This window comes from Rhinolophus hipposideros (assembly GCF_964194185.1).
Source record: "Rhinolophus hipposideros genome assembly, contig: HAP1_SCAFFOLD_525, whole genome shotgun sequence".
NCBI classification, from domain to species: Eukaryota; Metazoa; Chordata; class Mammalia; order Chiroptera; family Rhinolophidae; genus Rhinolophus; species Rhinolophus hipposideros.
Genome location: NW_027669197.1, coordinates 19,053 through 28,071, shown reverse-complemented (window position 1 = coordinate 28,071; position 9,019 = coordinate 19,053).

The following is a 9,019-nucleotide window of genomic DNA, read 5'->3' as shown; positions in this document are numbered from 1 at the left end:
CTATGGAGAGAGGTAGAGAGAGGTGCCCAGGGCTCTATGATCTTAATCTCGGAGGGGTTACTGGAAGGAGGGAACAGGGCCCAGGAAGGCCCAGAACTTGCCATGCCCATTCCTCAGCTTCCTGGGTACTTATAAAATGCTCTGCAGCTCCAAAGAAAGGGATGGAGAGACTGAATCCATTTAGAGAAGGAGATTAATCAGTTCTCCTAGAATCAAGCATCAGGCAGAGGCTTTGTGTTTGTTTTTCATTTTGTTTTGGCAAGGAAGAAGCAACTGCAGCACCTTGCTTATTTTGGATGGGTGCGATGAGTAGTGGGGGGCCCACCACCGGCCAGCTCCCTGAGGATGGTGACGGTGACTGTCTGTGGTCTAAATGAAGAGATGTTAAAGAATGGGGGTGGGTGGAGCTTGATTTGCCAAGTGACTACATAATTGGAGTGCTGAGTGGATTTGAACTTTAACATAGCTGTAATCCACAGCACCTAAACCATGCTGGTACTGTTTAGAAACACAGCACGTCTTATGTGTTTTTAATATCTAATTTTATCTTATCAGACCCCTTCATTTCTCAGCCTTGGCAGATAATACCAAGAAACTTTTTCTGTGTCTTTGGACTGCCTTTGGGAGGGTGGTGTGTATATGTGCGGGTGGCTGCATGTGGGAGCACGCCCGTGTGTACACGTCTGTGGAGAGGGTTGGTCCTCCCATGAATGCACATGGTCAGAGACTTGGGCAGCCCTGCAGGTCTCTGTCTACAGTGACATCCGTCAGGAAGGGAGGCACGCACTCAGTTTATCTGCCCTAGGCCATCAACCTGGCTGCTCAGATTGAACTTCATTCTGCCCTTCCTTTTTTGCTCACCTTTTCCCACCTCTGGAACCACATGAAGGCTCTTTCAATGTGGTCTCAAATTACCCTTCATGTTTCTGAGCCCAGTCCCTTCTTGGTTCCTGATTTGCTTTTGACCTTGGGCTCATATCTGCCCTCAGCTCTTTGGACCCTTTGCTGAAGGAATACCATCTTACTTTATTAGACTATTTATACACCTTTCACTCTGAGTGTGGCATAGTAGGAAAAAACAAAACAAAACTCAAACACCACTGAACTAGGGGTCAAAAGATAGACTCTGCTATTAAGTAGCTCAAAAATGTGGGCAAATATCTACTTCCCCTGGGCCCCAATTTCCTCCTCTATTAAAGGAGGGGATTGTTTGAGTTAATTTGTAAGGTCTTTTCTGTCCCCTAGATTCTAAGGCTTTCTTTGCAAGAGTTTCCAATCTAGAACTGCCCCAAGAGTGTCCACTTTGTAACAGGGCACTTTAGTTACCCATTGTCCCTTACAGCCTAAGTGCTTTTGTGGGCAAGTGCTGTGGATTTTTATATACTTTAAATGGTGCCCAGAATACACGGTGAGTGTCCCACTCAGAGGGAGAGTCTACCTTGTTGATGTTTTGGTTCAACGACAGTTCAAATTATTAATAACAAAGAGTAATAAATAACACCTTAGTCCTTACATATTGTCTTTCACCCAAAGATATCAAAGTGCAATTTATGAAAATCCATTTTTAATGAAATATTAAGCACTCTCTATTTCTCCTGACCCAATGGATTTACAAGGTCTCTATTTTTCTCCATGTATCTCCCTATTTATAGCTGGTAAATGCTATCATATATTATACATCTTTATGACTTTCTCAATGCTTCTGTGGTTTCAGAATCACCCTTCATATGTTTTCTGATCAAATTCTCTGAGATGGATTCTTGGCTTCCAGTCTGGGCATTGCAAGGTAAGGGGTTATGTGCACGGAAAGTGATGCCAGGAAATTGGTTTTATTCCCTATTCCCTGCCGACTCACTGAATCACTATAGGCAAATCAATAAACCTTAGATACTTTGGTTTCTCCTTCAGGAAAATAAAGTCGATAATAGGCTTACAGATAGACACTAAAGTCTACCAGCTTTCCCTGCTGACTCCAATGCCTGCACAACACAGGACAGATGTTAGAATGGAAGCTATGTCACAAGTAACAAATGAGTGTTGTTAAATTGGGAGAATTCAAGTTCTGAAAGCCACTGACTCTTAAGTCAAATCTCAAGGCCAAAAATTTTCAGGCTATCAGTTCGCAGTGAGATGCCCATAAATGCTGAGAAAACTCAGTGGATTGTCAGCGTGTGATACACCCAGGTAGGCATATATCAAATGTCATGATCAAATTATAACATCTACTTTAAAAGCTGGATGTCATAGATGGTATACATTTACGTTCGTTTTAAAAGAAACTTTCTAATATGATTGCTTTATCACCCAAAGGAAAACCAGAAATATGTTTAAGATGACCCTTGTTTTCTTAAGAAGTGGGGATAGAAAAAAGTATAAATATATATATATATATATATATATAATGTTATGTTGAACATAAAGATTTCTTCAGGTGTATCTCTGTAAACCAAGTTTAAAAAACGATTCGGGGCACAAAGTGGTTTGGATAATCCGTTTGGTGTCTTGCTGAATTCTGAACATAATCCAACACTTGCCAATTGATTCTTGAGACCTTTGGTTTATTTTCAGTAAGACAATCTGAAATCAGCAGCACTTCACAGATTTTCTGATTTGCACCTCTGGGAGAGGGGTGTGGGCATCTGCCAATTAAATTGGCTGCTATCCAACATCCCAGTTTGGTTATTATCTACATGTCCCCTCCCAACCAGGAAAAGAAAATCAACATGTCTTGACCATGCCTGAAAGCTTATAGGACATAAACTATAACACTATGTAAAATAAAAGTATATATAATGTATTATAATACATACATACATAATATATACATACATATATATACATATATACATACTATATATATGTATACATACATATAATAATATATACATACATATATTATAATACATTATATGTATATATATTATAGATAACATATACATATTATATATTATATATAATATATATAATATTTAACACATATGTTATATATGTAGATATAATATATGTTATATAATATATATTAATAAATATCTAGCCATAAAGCATCACTGAGGGTTTCTGAGGTCAACTTTTCTGTTTTTCACCCCATTTCTAGTCATCGTCACCTTTCCCTGATGACCCGTCCGTAAGTCCCCAATGAAAATTATGCCATGACTTTGGCACTGTTGACAGCAATGAGTGTTCCGCCTGCCTACCTTGGAGGCCTCTAGGCAGCGGGATTTTCTGCTAGGCCTAAGTCCTTCTCCTATGCACCATTAATCTCTGCCGTCAACATCTGGGTGTCGGGACAGTGTAGAGCTCTACGTCCAACACCACAGCCCTTGAGCTCCTTGGTGGAAAGAGGCAGTGCAGGCTCATGGTGTTACCTGGCTGTTGAACCTTCCTCAGCGAGGCAGGCCCTTGGTTGCCAGACACAGACTCGCCTTTGAGCACTGTCTTCGATTTGAGCATGGCTTCCGTGTTCAGTCTGCACACACCTGTCTCTTCCTTTCCTATGGTGTGACCTACAGTTTATTTCTATTTTGCTGTAAATATCTGAATGCAACCAGCTCCAGGGACTGCAAAGAAAGCAGGAAATTTTTCAAAGACAGCACAGTGCTGCGGCCCTGAGGTAAAAACTGTGCAAGAGACGTTCTTCCTCTTCTTCCTTTTTGAAAATAAATATTTCTCTCCACTAATAAATGTTTCATTGCACCCAAAGTTCTCCTTTTCAATCTGCTTGGCGCAGACACTCAAGGAGGAGAACAAAGCAGGCAGAGAAGAGAAGTGGCAGGAGTGAAGGGCAGACACTGGGGAAACCAAGAGCAGCACATTTTAAAAATTCGTCTCAGAAACAATTGTTCCAACTCATCCTCACTGCAGAACCAAGTGCCTGTCCTCCCTCCCCACCCCCTTCCCTTACATTTTCTCTGAAACCAGCCATGGGATCGACATGTAAAAATAAATGGTTAATCAATGGATGCCATCCTGTTTAATTACTTTGTTGCATCAAACAGGCAACGGGTGGTGGTGGGGTGGGGGTGGACACACTTGGGGAAAATGATGTTAAGGTAATGGACTTTTTTGTTCCTTTTTGTAAATCATGGTCCTGATATTTCTCTCTTAGAACTCCTCCTTAAAGACTATAAAAATTATTTTTCAAGCTGCTTTCGTTCTAGTGGACGTGGGAACTTAGCCAGACAGAGTAAGAAGGGATGTGTCTCTCTCATATATACTATATATGGGGGAGATAGGGACTTGGAGGGGGGGTCAGGATGGGGGTAGGACAAAGAAAGTTCCCTCACCACGAAATGTTCATTTATGACCATGATGCCCTCCTATCTCCTCCTCCTTTACTTTCGGGCTTTTTGTCATCCAGCACTTTTGCTGATGTGAAGTGGGAGATGGAGAAGCAGGAGCGTGTCATGGGGTGTAGGGTGGTGGAGGCCGGTGGGTTTCTTTCTGGGGGTGGGGGGGAGGTGGGGGGATGGGGATGTGCGTATCCCCATCTGTGTGTGCCTTGTGGGGCCGTTAGATTTACTGCAGGATTATGTTACCCCCATTGAGACGCTGAGCCCTGGAACACAGCATACTAACAGGATTAGAGTTTCATGATTTGAGACAGGAAAGCATCAGGGAGGAAAGGAGAGGAAGGTCGCTCAGGGATTTGGGGCTGGAGGGGAGATGGGGTGGGGGAGAGTGCAGCATCAGAGCAATGAGGGGATGGAGGGATTGGCCAACATCCTCCTGTAAAGGTGGGGGGAGAAACACAGGCATTCTAACTGGGTGGGAACGGCCCTCCACACTGAAAAGCCTCCTAAAACAGACACTGCCACATTTTTTAAGGAGATGCCTCTAATTTGCAGGTGGGCAGAAGAGAAAGTGAAAGGGTCAAGGGAGTGAGGTTCCTGAACCTATCAGCCATCTGCATTCAATCTCTTCAGGAGGGGAATCTCAGCAAACCAGAGCAGGGAAATGGTGACGGCAAACAACCTGACCATCTATCAGACGAAATGCTATCTCCAGGTCTCATCTAGAGACTCTAGAGTTAGGGCAAAGAGAGTGTTTTCCCAGCCCAAGCAAAATTGTGACACCCTTCCAGATCCCCTGCTTATTTGCTCTGTCCCTCTGTGCACAGCAGTGGCCTGGGAAACAGGTGGGATTTAGCATCAGGCTGAAAGAGCCAGGGAGGCTGGCCTCAGCTCCCGGAGACAATTCAGCACCCACGAGAGTTGGGTGAAGCCAGCCATGGGAGCCTGACAGAGAAGAGATTCCAAGCTTATGTATAATGAAATTTTCCCTAGAGCTTCCTAAGTGGAGAGGCTAAAGGTCTGAGCTCATCCCACGGCAAATGGATAAGGAACAAACTTAATTACCTAGGGCCCTGGATTCTCCTCAGTTATAATTGAGGGGGACAGAGAAACGGGGGGATTTAAATTCGGAAATGGTACGGGCCCTTTTCTGAGCACACATAACTCTGGTTAGATGATGCCATCATATCCACGACTTTTGTAATCCAACGTCCATTACTAGCTGACAGTTTGAGTCGCCGTCCTAATCTTCTATACAATAAACAAAAATTACAACATAAAAAGGATAAGGGGAAGCCCGTCATCCACCAGGAGGTTTAAAGAAAACTGTATTTTGCAAAACTCAAAATTATTAATTGGAGGAATGATTGCACTCCTTAGAAAAGCACGAGGCTAAGAGGGGTCACGTTTATCTGGGGCAGCTCCAGTGCAGGCCCCATCAGATGCAGGGAGAGGTCTGGATGACTTATCAGGTCCCTTCCAGACCTCTGATTTTAAAAGAGGCAGATAAATATCCCATGGGGCCTTGTTACTTTTTAAATTGATAACTTGCTTCTGCTCAAGAAGAGCTTTGTGGGTCTAATACATTAATTATATCTGCAGAGAGCCTTCCATCTACAGATCCCAAGGTGCTCTGCCAACAGTAGCTGCAGCACTATTCCATTTGGGTGAACGGAAACACTGAGGCACGGAGCTGTTCAGAGACATTTCCAAGGTCACACAGAGCATCCTCTAAGAATAGACCTCACGTGGTTTGAATTGGGAGCCAACAGATTTGGGGTTGGGGGGGTTGGTTTTCCGACACCATTCTCTCTTCCCCTCTGTCTCTGATATTCTCTCAGAGGTTTTAAAATTCTCAAATGGCTTTCAAACTGATTTGTTTTAATTTAGAAAATAAATATAGAACCAGGGATTTTTGAAGTGGGGTGTGTGTTTTAAAGGGATGTGGCCAAATCAAATGCACAGCAACTCCTTTCAACTCGGCATCCTCAGGATTCTAGGATGGAGCCCAAACGCCAAACTGATGAGCCTGGCACTCTAAGCCATGTAGTCGGTCCCCCAAGCACACCTTGCCTTCAGATCTCCACCATAACAGAGGATCTCCAGGAAAAGGCACACCTCTCGACCCTTAGACTGAACATCTAGGAAGCCAGTTTCCTTCTGGATGAAAGATGATGAGCAAGGCATGGATCAGATTGTCGAGAGCACCCGCCTGGAAATAAAAACCTGGAGACCAGGTGCCTTCTGCAGGGACTCCCCAGTTCCCCAGGTCCCTGGGGCAAATTGCTTGTCTCTGAGAGCTTCAATTCCACAGTCTTTGAAACTGTTACATTCAGAAGCCAATAAGCTGGTGACTGAGGGTTCTCTGAGCCCCTTGGAGGTCATTACATTAATACAAGCTTAGTGCATTTCTGCCACCCACTACGGGGTAATTCTAAAAGCTCTTGGACCCAAACCTTTCCTCATCCCTGTGCTCACCTTCCCATCCTCAGTGTGGTCATCAGGATATATTGAGTACCCCGCTAGACTTTTTCTTTTAGCCCAAATTCCTTCCAAATACATCAGAAAAGCCCAGAAGCACTGTAACTAAGAGAAAGGTAACCAGAGCTGCGTCAACAGATGCCCATGTTTACCAAATAAAGGAGAACTGAAGACAAGGGCTTTTGCTTAGACATATAAGGACAATGGCCTCTGCCACCATCCTGCTACCAGTCTTGGTGTCATTCCCTCCAGGGCAGACTCAGAGAATCAGCATCTCAGAGGTGAGCAGGAACTTGGCCAAGGCCTCCCGTCTTCCAGTGCCTCCATCTTTCTCCACATCTCTCCCTGGGTTTGTGTGTACATAATTGTGACTATAATTATAGACACATCCATGAACCTTCTACCAGTGTATTTACAACACTCTGTCTATGTTTGGGGTGTTATTAATACAACTGGGGAAACCAAAAGCAGTAGTTTTCTGCTTGTGGTTTCTGAGGAAATCTATGTGAAGCAATTTGTATAATCTAAGCAAGCACATGGGCTGGATATGGTCTTCATCAGGCGGACGAGCTCTCAGCCTTGAGGTTATGCCATAAATACGCGTGAGGAGGGCCCGCCCTATAGGAAAAATCATAGGTTCCATATTTATGGCATGTGGAATTGGATTTGGATTTGGGAATGTGCTGTGCATATGGCCTGCCCAACTGGGCTGCATTTTGCCAGGAGGATGCTTGCAATACCCCCGGCAACAGTGTACTTACTGCCTTTCTCAGAGGCACCCTCACCACTACCTGTTAGATGGAAAGAGACTAAGAAGAGGCTGCTCCCGGGCTGGGAGAGACTGGAAAAGAGTCCCTTAGCTTTCCTCGCTTCCTGGCCGCAAGAAGAAAGCCATTCCCCCGTAGGCCCAATGCTGGCCTTAGCCCAGCCTGGGTCCAAATTGTAAATAGTGTTTTGCAAGAAAATAGCACAGCCATCTCCCACCACCTTGGTGCTCATTAATCTTGCTTTTCTCCAATTTCCCCAATTCCCTGGTCTTTTGTACACTGCACTGGTGTTGACAGTGACCAGGGAATAAAATCAAGTTCCCGTATTTCTGCCCCAAACGCCACCATCCTGTGTACTGGTTTGTAACTGCAAACCTTCTGCCTGTACCACGGAGCCGAGCAGGCTGCTGCCTCCATCTCAGCTGTGCTTTGCTCACAGTTCCTGCTATCTGAATTTTGCTTTCAAGCCCAGCACTTAGCACCAGTTACCTTGGCACAGCGCCCACCATCCAGCAGCTACAAAGAAAGACTCAGCGGTACCTCCGGGTATAGACGAAGCCTCTCCCCCCATCGCCCCCAAGTCCCCTCCTCACCCCACCTCCCCTTCGTGGCATCAAATCAAACTGCAGCAGACTTGACAAATCTATTTGGCACGGTTCACTCAGTGATTCCCACCCGGGCAGCCCAGAGAGCTGCAGTGAGGCACATGAACGCTGTGGAATCTGCACATTGGATACAGACATCTGGGGGGTAGATCTGCTAATGAAGGAGAGGCAGAGATCGCCCTTGGAGGGGAGCACTGGGCGGGTCTCCCATGTAGCCTGCGACACTGTGGTGGGGCGAGGGGGCAATGCCTAATTAGCAGGCTTTGCATTCTCCTGCCTCCTTCTAGGTACCAAGAGGATAAATTTCTAATGGGGAGAGAAAGGGCTTTTCCTCTGTTCCAACATCCTTTAGGTGGGCAGGGCTGATTCATAAGAAAAAAACAAACAACAATAAAATTACCCCTGGGGAAAGAATTTTAGCTCAGGGTGGGTGGGAAGGAGAGGCAAACGAGAGAGTAAGAAAGAAAGTGATGTGTCCAATATGAAAAAGTTGATCAGAATGATTCTAAAGGAGCCCAGACAGTGGAATTCAGTTCTCAGGAATATCTTCCCTGCAGAATGAATATAAGGGATGAATCCAGGGAGGACAGCATTCTATCAAAATGTGCAGCGCTAAGGTATTTCCAAAAGCAGATTTCCTACAAATGGTGTTTTAAATAGCATCCTGGCCCATCTGCGTGCTTTTAAAATCAGCTTATGCTACAGTATCCCTCTGGCCAGCACTGCTTAGTCATTGAGCCTGGACAGGGAGGCAGTCAGGTGAACCTCCTTCTTCTCCCCCGGGACACCCCTACCCAGCTACAGGCCCTCACCTGCCTGGCTGAGCTTCTGGGCTCTACCAGTTTCTTCCTGAAAAGGTTGGGTGGATAAAGAAGGC